This window comes from Olea europaea, chromosome 2 (genome assembly GCF_002742605.1).
Source record: "Olea europaea var. sylvestris chromosome 2, O_europaea_v1, whole genome shotgun sequence".
Classification (NCBI taxonomy): Eukaryota; Viridiplantae; Streptophyta; class Magnoliopsida; order Lamiales; family Oleaceae; genus Olea; species Olea europaea.
This window is the reverse complement of record NC_036238.1, coordinates 8,849,073-8,862,759: the sequence shown is the minus strand read 5'-3', so window position 1 is coordinate 8,862,759 and position 13,687 is coordinate 8,849,073.

Genomic DNA, 13,687 nt, shown 5'->3' with positions numbered 1-13,687 from the left:
CGTTAACTTTAAGTCTTGAGAAAAAGAACTTCTAATAAAAAATGGTGCTAAGAGGAATTAAAAAAAAAAAAAAATTATTTACAATGGGAGAAGAAGTAAAATGAAAAATATTGGCAATTTGCAATATTGCCACTTTTACATGAACATATGTTACAACTTCATATTCTTTAGAATTTTAAGTTCATAAAACTAGAACATGATATGTAAAATTGTATCTTCATTTATTATAAGAATAAGCATAACATCGATTTAGTTGACTGATACAGTTTAAAAGGGCAATTTCAATTGCGTAGGATTGAGAAAAGAAAAGATAGTTCTTTCTATTATATTATGTTAGATTTAGTTAATGATTTTCGACTTCTGATTCTTTTCTTCCGTGATGAATTGTTGGCACCAGCCAAGTAGTTTATGTACCTCCCGTGCTATAATATTTTCAAATTTATATTCTATTATTGACACATCTCGCCCCGTGTAACACCACTAGATCCGGACGTGGCGTGCGCCGATGATAGATACCAACTAAAAGTCGGACCCACCATCAAGACTACTACAAATACAATATATCACTTTTTATAAATCATTTTTCTAACAAAATTTCGGCATTATCTCCCCTGTAAACAAGACTAACCAACTTGTGATCAATTTCACACAAATCCCAAGCTATAGCACAACACAATAAAGATAAGTCGAAATCTCAACCTTTACCAAGAAATAAAATGAAATATACATATGGATACAAAATACATAATGAGGCCCATAACTATCTACAAGTGATGTAAAATCACATGTAGATGTGAAAATGCGTCCCAAAATACTGACTATGTGTTCTATGAAGTGAGTCATACTAACAAACTCTGTCGTGTGGCTCTGACTCTAAAATCAAGGCTTAACTCCAAAAGATTCCCAGATTCTCAACTGCTGCCTGATAAGGAAAAATGTGAAAAAATATATGAATTGATAGCTTAGTAAGTGGAGAAGTTAAAAAAAATATATACATTTTTATTGAAAATCAAATTCATATCATTTGATAATTCACAAACTACCATCATGTAATTATAGCCAAAAAGTGAAATATTCACATAAGGTCATAAAAATATCATCTTAAAATCATGATATAACATCAGCTGATGACCATGCTATAATCTTATCACATCAAACGTGCTGAAAAATCCAAAAAAAAAATGTACCCTCTGACTGAATTATGTAATCCACCTCTCGGGCTAAGAACTTTCGCCACGAGCCTTTGGCCCCCTCCGTGAATGAAAGCCGATCTCAAAGACCTCTCATAATCAATTCTAGAACATGATCAAGGCTCCTCTGTGAACTATGTGTACACGATCAAGACCAATGTCAGGTCAAGACCCTCCGTGTAGGATAGAATATGGCCAAGGCCCCTTGTGAACTAAAAAAAGTATATAATCATGGGTACTTTTCTGACCGATCTCAATATTGCTTGTCTGACATACCAAACAAATCTCAATATCACATGTCTTACATACCAAGTCACAAATATGCCATAAATAATCTTTGATATTTCACATGTGTCATAATAAAAGAGATTTCCATAATAACCATGTAATTCGAACACATAATTGCACAGTTTAACAATATAATTAATTTATAAATATTTTAAAAATATTTATATTTTTCCACTCACAGAACTATGTACGCCAAAATCAATTCGATTGGTACGCTATCTCGATATCCGTATCGCCGCCTAAAATATAATATAATTTTTAAATCAACAATTAACTAATTTAAGTAATTTCAATAATTAAATAGGCGATACCCAAACATAGTTATTTCACGTTTAGGCGATTTCTGAAATCTCTTTAATTACTAAAATTAATTTTTCTTTCATTTTACTCAATTTCATAGTTTATTACACTTAACCCCTTCAATAAAATTAAATTTAACCGAACAATCTAACAACTATAAAATCAAACATAACTTGACAATAAGTAACTTTTTACTTATTTTTCAAAATTGAGAAATTCAATTCTAATAGGATAGAACACTTAATTCCTAACACATTGGCAAAATTTTCCCCTTTTTTTCCTTCTTTTTCTTCCTCTTTTCCCTTTTTTTCCCCTCTTTTTCCTTTCTCTTTTCTCTCTTCTCTTCCTCTTTCTCTGCACCCTTTTTTTTGTGGATGTAATTGTGTATATATATACACACACATATACATCTATATATATATAAGGCAGAACATAAGAAACTATTGCCAAGAGGGACCAGAGAACTCTTTGCCCCATCACCTACTAAAGGATCTGCTACCGGATTGCTGCATTTCTCAGGGCCCTTTGCATCAGAGCGACCCCGGCAGGGCGATCTGGCCACGCTACGTTCAAGTTCGATTCATTAGGTTCTTCGATTTGTTCAGAAAAGAAACGAGAGACAAGAAAACATCTTTGATTACGATTAAAAGGAACAATCTCAAATAGACTAAGATCCAATTTCGAGTAATTTCTTGGTGAACATGATCTGCCATAATCTCTTCGATCTCTTCATTTATGTGCCAGAATAGAGAGAGATTTGGTAGGAAAGTGGAAGAGACTTTTTTGTATATGATAATCAAAGGGAGTGGGAAAGCTGCAGTAATTCTTTGGAAAAGCCTGGTTCTCTTTGTCTTCGAGCTTTCATTCCTCAATCCACTGATTCGTTCCTTAATATACCTCCCCACCAATAGATAGAGACAAATGGGAATAACCGAACCACGTCTACAAAATGCCAGTACCATGCAACTGCTTCAAAGCCAACATGATGCTCCTTGGTCAGATAACCAAGATATTGGCGAATACCACATATGATCGAGAAAAGAGTACCTATAATCACTTGAAAACCATGAAAGTCAGTTGCTAAGAAAAAGGTAGAACCATAAATACTATCCGAAATAGTGGAGGGTGCTTGATAATATTCCATTCCTTGAAAGCCAGTGAATACTAGAGCCAGTAAAACGGTAGCTACTAAAGTGTAAACTACTCTTTTTTCCTTCCCCGCGGGTATAGCATGATGAGCCCAAGTTACGGCAGCTCCGGATGAAAGGGGAATAAGGGTATTAAGAAAAGGGATTTCCTAAGGATCTAAAACCCCAATACCTTTTGGGGGCCAAATATGTCTGATCTCTACCGTAGGTGCCAAAGGAGAATGAGAAGAAGGCCGAAAAAAAAAGCAAAAAAGAACATAACCTCTGATACGATTAAAAGAATAAAACCATATCAAGGTCCTAATTGTACGAATTTGGTATGATGTCCTTCCAACGTTGATTCACGTAGAACATCGCATCATCATATGAACATTGTATATAGGATAAGTATGAGGCCCAAATTGAGAAGTGTTGCACCCCCTTGAAATGAGTGCATGTACATCACACCTCCTACGGTTGTTGCCAAAGCTCCGAGTGAACCCTATATATACACACACACATTGGAAATGGGTTGGTTTGATAGCCACCTGACGTTTTGGTTTTTATCTTTTGTAATTTTTTTTGTTTAATGCATTCCAATTATGGTACTATCAAGAGGATTAGTTGGCTAATTAGATTTTTAATTGCGTGGGACCAGAGAAAATCTTTTCTATTATATTAAATTAGTATTAGCTAGTAATTTTAATTTAACAAATCGTCATTTTTTTTTTTTTGGTTATAAATTGTTTACACATGTCCAAGTAGTTTGTGTACTCTCGTGCTACAACATTTGAACATTTAGATGTTATTACCAACAACTGAGAGGGACAAGCTACCAAAGGGATCTATCCTGTCAAAATAAGTTATTTTAGTCCATATAAAAATTATCATATTCATTTTGTACATTTTGGTGGCATGGCCTAGTGGCCGGAATTGTGAATCCTTTATTCCCAATTCAAATTTGGGTGTTGCTAGATCAACTAAAATAAATCAGAAGAGATAAGTTGAATAAATTCTTCCCCTTCCTTATTTAGGAAATACTTATTTGGAAAATTTAAAGAAAATATAAATTACAATGTCAAAAGATTGTAATTTACATATTTTATAAAGTGAATTAATTAAAAAATATTGAGCTATGCCAATAAATAGAGATAATATTTGAACAGTAACATTCAGAAAAATATTGGAACTTAAATGTTGCATATAGAGACAAATATTTTTTATTATTCTTCCAACAAGATATATATATATATATATTCCCTATTCTAGTTGAAACATTAACATTTCAAACAAGCACATTCAGTACTTTTTTGGTAGAGAAACGCTAACATACGAAATTTAATGTATAGAATATCAACATGTAAATCTAACGCAATGTACCAACATCTATATTTAATTACACGCACCTCATAAAAGATAGGTAGCATTCCCATCTCGAAAACATTAATACAAAGCAAACAATTTCGCAATGTGCGTGAATGAATTCTTCTTAGCTAATTCCTAGTAACACAAAAGATGGTTCAGTTCATTCAAAGTACGTGGGCATACAAAAGAACATAAGATGATGATGAATGATGAACAACAAAAATATGGACCTAATACACTAGCGGAGCAAGCACCCAAAGCAAAGGGCTCCACCAAACTAGACACTAATAGCTGTGAAGTGAAGTCAGGGACTAAGGGCGAAGATGAGTTTAGTTTAACCAACCATTTTTTCAAAATAACAAAATTGTGGACTTTTGTTTAGTTGGGCATTCTTTAAAAAAAAAAAAAAAAAAAAAAAAAACATGTAATAGGCACATTGATTGCAAAATGAATTCAATTTTGCACAGGGAACAATATTGCTCCAACCCATACAACATTTGCAGAAAACACAAAAAGCAAACCAAATAATTTACACTTAATCGGTGATATACATATAATTTTCATACAGATTATGGAACGATTTTTGGATTGAAAGAATATTTAATATTAATAAACGACCTCGTTATTGAGGCCGTTGATTGTCAACGGTTAGACGCCCTAGCTCACCAAGCATTCCTGGATTCGTCACTTACCCAATTAAGATAGTAAACCCACAAAGATAAAGTTAAGACCTTACATTTCTACACATATCTTGCAGGTGCCCAAGTATTTTTAATCTCTTGTCAAACTTTCTTTTACTACATATTCAAGCAAGATCCAAAATTCTAACAAACTCATGAAAACCTGGAGGATCGAAGGTTTCCATTATCAAACATTCTTTTAAGAGGATTACAAGGCTTGATCTTGCTTCTTTAGACCATCTCCAATACTACACCAAAATTTGCACTATTTTACACCAAACTTTACACCAAATCTAATTATGTTTCGTTTATGAAAATATTAAATTATTTAATAAAATTTGAAAAATGTAGTACAATTAATGAAAATAACACAGTTTAGAAAATATAAAATCATCCTATTATAGACGACTTAGTACATTTCGAATCTCGAAATTATGATATGACAAAGTCGACCTAGTGTCGTAATTTAATTATCGGAATATTTTCATCCCACAAATGTTCAATTAATGTAGTTTCGTTTTAATTTTAAATAATCATGTTTGTTGCATTTTAAAACTTTTTGAGTACTTTTATTTATATTCATTCCTTGATTATTATTAATTATACGATTAAAGTCTATTACTAATAATAATAATAATAATAATAATAATAATAATAATTTATGTATAATATAAAATAACACAAATACGCTTGATATCATTTGGTGAAAAAAAAAAGAAAAAGAAAAAGAAAAAAAGGACTTTTACCAAATTTGGTGTAAGTATACTCTCACAAAAATGCTATTCACTTACACCATTTTGATGGTGGACTGGCATTGCACCAAATATTGGTGCAAATGGTGAAAATGATGATTTGATGCTATGGTTGGAGTTACTACTTCCTTGTAGCTCACACACATACTCTTTACTTGCTTATGTATACATAATACAAAAGAATTTACTCCTTAAGTCGCATTATATGTCGCATGATTTGTCATGACAGCATACTATCAATGTTAGGTTGGATGGTGTTATTCATTGCAATAATGGGATAGTTTCGGGTTCCTTTTCCCTCATATGTTGTGGAAGGTTTTCACTAGAACTTGCTAAGGCGATGCCTCATCGTCATGGTCTTTCCTTTATTGTAATTCCTCGAATTCTAGTAGCATGACCCGATACTAAAAATGAGCTCCTTAATGTTGACCATCCAATTGAACAAGTTAAGAAAGTGTTAGAATTTAACATAATTGATAAATAATGGAAGAACCATAAAATTTTAAGAAAAAACTTGGAAAATTTTTATCAAGCTACTTTAGCGTTTTTCGATCGTGCAATGACGTAAAAATTTATTTTGACCTACCAAAGTCCATTTAAAAATTTTGAAAATTTAACAAAGATCATAAACTCATCATATACAACATATCAAAATTTGGGGACCCAACGATGAGGTTTGAAAATGGAAATATTTTTCAAAGTTATAAGATTGTATTCCTAGTTACCTTTATGCTATTTAACAAAACTACGACAATAAATTCTATGATCTCCAATCGACATGATTTCAATTCTAGATGATAAAAAACTCATAGCAGGTCTTTTTTCAATTGGAATCATGCTAAATTTCGAAGTGTAACAATCTGAATTGACGTTCTTACAACTATATACAGCTGGCAACGAGATGGGTTCGGGGCGAGACGGTTGGCATTTTCCCGCCCGGTACCCGCCTCCAAGGACCCGTTTAAGGTAGGGTGGGACTCTTGGCCTATTTACATATCTGTTTTATTTTTTTAATTCATTTTTACCCCCATTCATTCAACTGAGACAATAATATAGTTATTAAATTTTTTAATTAATTTATTTACTTTTAGAAGTTAAACTTTTCTAATATATTTGAATAATTAAGGTTTTTATTGCTTATCATATTCCTTAGATAATTTTAGTTATCATCTTCTCTTAAAATTAATGAAATTTTGTGGAGTTTTTCCATTTAAAGTATTGAATTATAAAACAAAACAAAAAAGGACAAAAAAATAAAAATAAAAAAATAAACGGGATGGGGCCCCTATTACCCGACTAGATTATCTGATTAAGCGGGTAATCCCCACTAGTTCGGGGTAGGGATCGCAGGTATTTGGTTTGAAAGATATTTTTCCAATCCGTACCACTACATCTATGTTGAGTTGAAGACCTAAAGTGTTCTCATCTGCACCAGTCCCAACAGCAAAATAACCTCGCCAGTAAGTTCACCCATATTTGCAGTACTCATACAATCAGAAGAATTCATTAATGCTAAAAACTTTTATTGGAAAAGTAGTGTTATTTTGGAATAATTTTAAGTGTTTGGTGTTGTCCTCTACAAGAGTCGAAATCTATATTTACTTTGCCCCAAATGATGCTCAAGTGAATGACAACTGAATCTCAAATCCATTTGAAGTGGTTAAGTGTTGGAGCAAAAGCAATAGTATCTTGTCCCACATTGGAAAATGATAAAGGAATTGCTAGTTTATATGAATTTTTAAAAGGACAGCAGACTGCTACTTAAAAGGAGAGCTAAATGCTGGAATTTGTGAAGTATAATATAATATGTCCCAAACTTATAAAATGATGATAAAGGAATTCGAAAGATTCTCCACAAAGTAAAATAACGTGTCCGCAAATAAAATACACTCAAGGAAAATCAAAAACTACTATTATTTAATGTAGTTTTAATGAGAATCCTTGGTTCAATGGCATGCCAATTCATTCCTCGCTGTTCAGTAAGCAAAATTTCACTAGATATTGTTAATAAGGAGGAATAAGTATAACAAGTTATACCTAGTGAGATGCTTGCTGCTTCATAGTTAAATCCAAACATACAATATTATATGAAATTATCTTGCCAATGTAAACTGAGAATTAATACCCCACGAAAAAACTTAACTGAAGGTATAAGCTTAATGTTTAATGATTTCTCCTGAAAAAGCACTGAACTGAGGTGATTAAATTTACATATGACAAGAAATTCGAAAAGACGTGGAAATTCCACTTACATCTCATAGCTTGTCACCTCGAGTTGTTAAATAATGAATCTTGATTTTTGAGTTCGGAATCAACATTCAGAAATTGAAATACTAGAGCTCAGCCCCAAAACCTTGATCTTCTAAAATAAAAATTGATAGAATGGCCGAGATTGAAGAGAAAACGACTGCTACTGTAAAGTTAAACTTCATGGTTCAATTGTTTAGAATCTGTGGACTTCTGTGATGGACAGTTTGTTGGTCCATTTTTTTTTTCCCCTCATTACTAGGTGTATGCGCTAATAATGGGTTAAATAATAATAATGCCCCGAATAGTGTTGTTTAATTAAGATTAGTGATAGATTATTTAAGTGGTTCACGAATCACTAATGCCCTTGATTTAGCATTCCTTCCAAGTGCATGTAGTAATTAGTTATTTATATTTCATTTGTCATTAAAAAAGTGATTCAAGAATCACTTTTTTGTTTATCATTAAAAAAGTAGTTAATTATTTATATTTCATTTAAATCTTGTTTTCTTTTATTGGTTCTAGCTTGATTTTGACCATCCAGAATGCCTTTTTTAAGAGTCCAATGTAATATTTTAATATGAGCTTTAAAATAAGTCCGATATAAATGTAGTTATTTGATCTAATTTGAATATTAATATCACCGGTCAAGTACTTTGCTTTAATGAGATATAACTTAAATTTGACTTATCCAAAATAACATTTTCTCAAGTCCATAATGTGCCATTTAATAGGAGTTTTGGATAAGCCCAATATTGATCGAGTAATTCTCGCTCTTTCAACATCTACACATTTGATCCAAATAAATTATTGACGTCAATTTATTTATTTATTTTGGGTGGAAATTACAAGCACACATACTTTTAGAGATCACAGTTCATAAATCATAACTTAAGTTTATTTATTCAAAAATCAAATCATAATTCAATATTTTTAATATTATTAATACCCACGGCACCTAGCCTCTTCTGTTCAACCCATCATTTCTCTTTGTAAAATTTCAAGAAAGGCGGTAAAAATCGGAACTTTTCACACGGTACGCCACGTCTAACCTCTTCCGTTATCTTCGGTGGCTCTTCACAAATTATTCAAGCCAAAGGTAGAGGATGCTGGAGAGAGGCAACATTATTTGCTGGCAAAATATCCTCGACGACAGTACTGGATTTGCAACGATGTTTTGGTTCTGGAAATGCGGTCATGTTCTAGTTGTGGTGATAGCGAGGTGATGGTGTTTTGTGGATCTAATTTGTTGGTGGTATTTGGGTAGCGGTGCCGACAGTTTTATTGGATCTAGTGGTGATGCTGGTTTTGTGGGAAATGGTGTTAGTGGATCTTGTTGGTTGCATTTTTGTTCGATCTTTGAGTGGTGGAGGCGACGGTGGTTTTGTTGGCTGTTGTGGCGGTGAGGTGATGGTGATTTTGAAGTTGAAAGTAGTAGTTTTGTCGACGGTGGTGATAATAGTGGTCGTGGATGGTGATGTGGTGGTGGTGTTTTGTACGATGAGTTGACTTGTTTGAGGTGGTGGTTTTGCCGTGGAGAGATATGGTGGTGGTGGTGATTTTGGCTACCGCAGTGGTGGTGGCAGTGTTGCGGGAGGTAGTAGTGTGTTGGTGGTGATGGTCGTAGGTGTTGGTTGTCACAAATTAATTGGTTGATTGTGAACATTAAAATAGTTAATCTGTGACTAATAAACAATATATGACCAATAAAAAAAATGACTTGTGACAAGAAATAATGTGTGATCTAAAAAGTTGTTAATATGTAATCGATAATTTGTGAAGTTTAATAAAAATCTGATTTTTGAAGTTTAAAACCTATTTTCTTATTTTTGGAATGTGTGATACTCAAACTTTTACTTATGAAATCCCCTCCCCCCCCTTTTTGCAATTTAGTCTTTCAATGTCTCAAAGTATGAAAAGCTCAAACAGTAATCCTTACCATCTAATGATCCTTGTAAGAGTGAAGTGCAATTAGATCCATTTGTTGGGGGATTCACATTATTAATATTGATTAAAATAATGTATGGTTGGCTTTATTGAATAATTTTGACTTGTCACATTCTCCTCTAAAAATATATCTTTCTCACTATTTGTAGTCAAGTCCCTGATATTTTACACTTGTTACATTTAATGATCAATCTCATGGTTAATCTCAGAAAAATCACGATTCTTATTAGAAGCCATCAGTGCAATATTCTCAAGACTTGATTTTATTATTCTTAAATTTTACATAATTTACAATTTAATCCTTAAACTTACCAAAAAACGGAAATTGCACCTTACATCGTTTTACCAAAAAAATAATTTCCAAATATTATGATTCACATTTTGATAATAGTTTTTGTACCAACGAGATAATTTTTCTAATTTTTACTTAAGTCCGTAATTTATAACCTTCTAACTCTTTTGCTGTGTAATTTTGATATCTTTAGTTATTATTTCTAATTGATTTCTAATTCAAGATCTCCAATTGCTCTCATTATAATACATTTGATGAGCACTTCGAAAATATCAAACCGTTGTACCTATTCAAATTTTTAACAATTTCTTTAATCCAACATTACTGTGAACCTCAAACATATCTTGCAATCGCAATAAATTGCATACTTTAGTTGCATTGGTCAGATGAAATTTGTTAAATTTTCTTTCTATTCTCACTATGTCAAGCTTGAATACTTGGGTTACTATTCCTCTCTTAGCTAGCTGCAATGCTTAGAAATCAAATCTTAACTTCTATTTATACTCTCTAACCTAATCTTCTTCTTGATTTGACCATGCTTAAAGTCTAGTATGATTGAATGAATAAAATCACGCTCAAATTCAAATTATACATAATATCCCGTCCTTTATGACTAGCCTCTATTTTCTTCTGAGTGCTCTGCCCCATTCCTAGCACGGTAGAGCAACTAGAAGTACATGAAGCTGAATGTTTGCATAAGATTAAGTTGTCTAGCTGCTATGATTCCTCTAATCTTTGTTCGCAAGCCCAATCCACTTATGTACTGAATAACGTCAAATCCTAAATTTACAAAATTTACTAGTTACTTTTTAATTTTTTTTTAGATGACTAGGTCATCCAAATTAATTTATCATAAGTTTGAATACCACAATTTTTAAATTCCATAAAGTAAATAACACCAATATGATCACGGAGAAAACCCTTCGCAAAGGATCAAAAACTTCGGGTACTTTGCCGGTCAACAATCCAATATAAATGATGAGACTCACAATATGGTCTAGATCCAACTAACCCTTAGTCCCCTTTGACTTTCTTCATGTAATTACCTTGGACCTCCTAGACTGAATGCTCCTCACACTAGCCCGACCCGTGGTATCGTTTATCTCCTGTGGACATCTAAGAACGAATCTCGTTCTATAGCAGCGAAACTCCAAGCACCTTTTTTAAGAACTCCAGTAACTAAAGGCTAATTGGCGAAGGTAGATTTGATGTCTGATCAACGATCTTGTGTGTTTTAATTTGTGGTTTAATACGAATGTTTATAGCTTGATCAACAAATCTAAGTTTGGATGAATCTATGAATAAGATAATTTGATGGTTGAATACTGAAATCAATGAAAGTGATTAGGATTTTTTTTAAAGGAATGTTCTCTATGAGATAATTATGATTCAACATACTTTTGAAAGTTCATAGGGTAGGACACACACACACACACACACACACACACACACACATATATATGGAATGAAAAACTATTGTTTGAAGCAAGACACAACTCTCGAAATTCACCAGTCACTCGAGGGCCAAGTGGGTGGCCAGGGATCACTGTTTGAGTAGTTGTCAGTATTTTTATCATAAATTTCTCTCCCGTGCTTTTTTAATTGGTATTAGAGCTTAATTGCAATCCTTGAACTATCTTTGTCTAGATGAGTCAATCACTTTTCGTTCTTCCTTATCTTGATGGTAGCAATTATGCTTACTAGTAGGTTAGGGTGAGAGTCTTTTAAAGTTTATGGATGAACATGTGGGTTAGTCTAGAAAAGTATTAGACTGCACTATCTACATCTATTGCTAGTCTTATTATACTGACAAATATCTCTACTTTGTCTAAAGATGATTTAACGGAGTATAATTGGAATAGTAAAAGTGTCAATGTCATCTTTATTGTTATTTTTCCTTGAAGGGTTTAAATGGCTATCCATGTGTGACATTGCGAAAAAGCTTGGGATATTCTAGAAATCACAAATGAGAGAACTAAGACCATAAAAACTCTAAGTTTCAAATGTTGACCATTAGGTTTGAAAAAAAATAAAATGAAGAATGATGAGTCCTTTGATGAATTCTATGCTAATCTGAATGATATTGTGAATTGGAGTTTTTACCTAGGTGAATAAATTCCTGATGCTAAGATTATGAGAGAGGTTATGAAATCACTACCTAAGAGATTTTGACCTAAAGTCACAACTATCGAAGAATGTAAGGATCTAAATGCTTGTAGAATCTCTCCATTCATATGAACTTAGCTTACCCCAGTCTAAGAAAAATTAAGTCTTTAACCCTAAACATTGTTAAGGAAGAGACCAGTGATCAAATTGATGATGAAATGTTAAAGGATGGGGAAGATGCCTACTTTGTTAGGAAATTTAGGAAATTCAATAAAAAAACAATAGGAATGATAAAGAGAGAAGAGGGATGCTCGAGATAACTAGACCTTTACGAATAAATGTATAAGATATAACACAATGTGATGAAGACTCATTCACAAAGGCTTAATGTATGCAATGCGAATGATACATGAAATAACTTATACCCAGTAATCTAAGCAAATTTTGAACAAAGTTAATAGAAATTTTATTCATCGTTCATTAATAATACTATTACTTGATCATAAAATACCATGTCCAATCACCTTAAAATTGTTATATAAAAACTTTTCCTTTTTTCTTTTAAACTTTATCAAATAAAATCAAAACAAACGAGATAATGAAAAAATTAGAGTGCATGCATGAATATGCGGACAAATGACCTTGTAGATGCATGCAACTAAAGACATACTTAATGAGCATATATTAATTCATTAGTGATTTCTTTACATTTCTTTTCTTACTAATTTAAGGTTTAAGTCTTGCTTAGAGAAGATTAGTAGCATTTTTTTTATGCATGGGTTGCTTATACAATTTACTCCATATAGATTTATAATGAGTTACTTGGAAAAAGTTCGCTATTTATGAATTATACTTGTATAAATAAGCAAATAATTGTTCATGTGATCATGTGATTTGAGCTTTTAATATATGATGTTATATTGAAAAATTTATAAAAAAGAGTATCTCTAAAAGAATTTTATTTTTTATTTCTTATTTAAGCATTACATTTTCTGCATAGTTTGTCCATGTGCATAGTTTTTCACTCATTTTTCTTTGTGTTATTCATTATTCTATTACTTGCTTTTCTTTATTATTTGTGACAAAAGGAGGAGATGTATTAGTATTTATTTCAAGGAATTGAGTAGTATATGAGGTAGGGAGGCGAGGTTGATTGAATAATAGTGTTTATTTTTCATATTTGAGTTTGGGGATTAATTTTTGCTTACGATATTAATGTTTTGACTAGCATGATTTGATATTTTGCCTTACTGATATTATGTTATGTGTTTTGTATAATATTGATATTATATGTTGTGTTGCTAATTTAGCTATTATGGTATTATATCTCAACTTATCATGCCCCTATATGTTTGGTGATGATTAAAATTAGATTTTTAGTAGATTTTGATAA